Source organism: Buceros rhinoceros, unplaced genomic scaffold (genome assembly GCF_000710305.1).
Source record: "Buceros rhinoceros silvestris isolate BGI_N320 unplaced genomic scaffold, ASM71030v1 scaffold28253, whole genome shotgun sequence".
Taxonomy (NCBI): Eukaryota; Metazoa; Chordata; class Aves; order Bucerotiformes; family Bucerotidae; genus Buceros; species Buceros rhinoceros.
Genome location: NW_010403977.1, coordinates 42,082 through 42,971, shown reverse-complemented (window position 1 = coordinate 42,971; position 890 = coordinate 42,082).

Below are 890 nucleotides of genomic sequence, written 5' to 3'. Positions count from 1 at the left end.
CCTGCTTGAGATGGGCAGCAGTCACCGCAGGCCAGCTCCCCTGGGAAGCTATTTGCCTCTTCAGGGGGGCAGATTTGGTTTCCTCCCTCCTCCTCCCCCTGAGAAACACAAGGCATGGGCTCGTGTGTGTATATGTATCTATATATTCATTTAGGGAGTTGAAATAAATGGTTTGAAAGGAAAACAAATAGGGACATGCAGCTTGCAGTGTTCTTGGTTTCCACGCTGCTGCCTGCTTCCAGTATCTGCAGTTCCTCTGCTCCAGCCAGCTCACGTTTCTGGTGTCAGCCTCCTTCCCTGGCAGCACTGAGCTGAATATGCAGCAGGTTCGTCTCCAGTTCTCCCTGCTTCAGCCAGGTTCGGCTGGAGGAAGGGCTGGGACGGCCGAGGGTGGGGGGACTTGCAGGCAATGGATGGCCAGGAGGAGGGGGGGAGCCCCGCAGAGCAGGGCTGTGCTCGTGCAGGTCTCTGGGCTGCCCCGTGGTGTCGGAGGTGGTGTGATGGCTCCCCACCAGCAGAGAACAACCATGGTGGTTTTTTAATTGGGCGTGGGGGATGCAGCCATGAATTACAGATCTGCAGAAAGCCCAGCACAGCTCCGGCTGCTGGCAGCGTCCTGCTCTCTAATGGCTCAGCCCCGCAGAGCAGGGCTGTGCTCGTGCAGGTCTCTGGGCTGCCCCGTGGTGTCGGAGGTGGTGTGATGGCTCCCCACCAGCAGAGAACAACCATGGTGGTTTTTTAATTGGGCGTGGGGGATGCAGCCATGAATTACAGATCTGCAGAAAGCCCAGCACAGCTCCGGCTGCTGGCAGCGTCCTGCTCTCTAATGGCTCAGCCCACTCGGTGTGGGGAAAATCTGTTTTTGTCTCTTTGTAAGCCCTTTCTTCTGG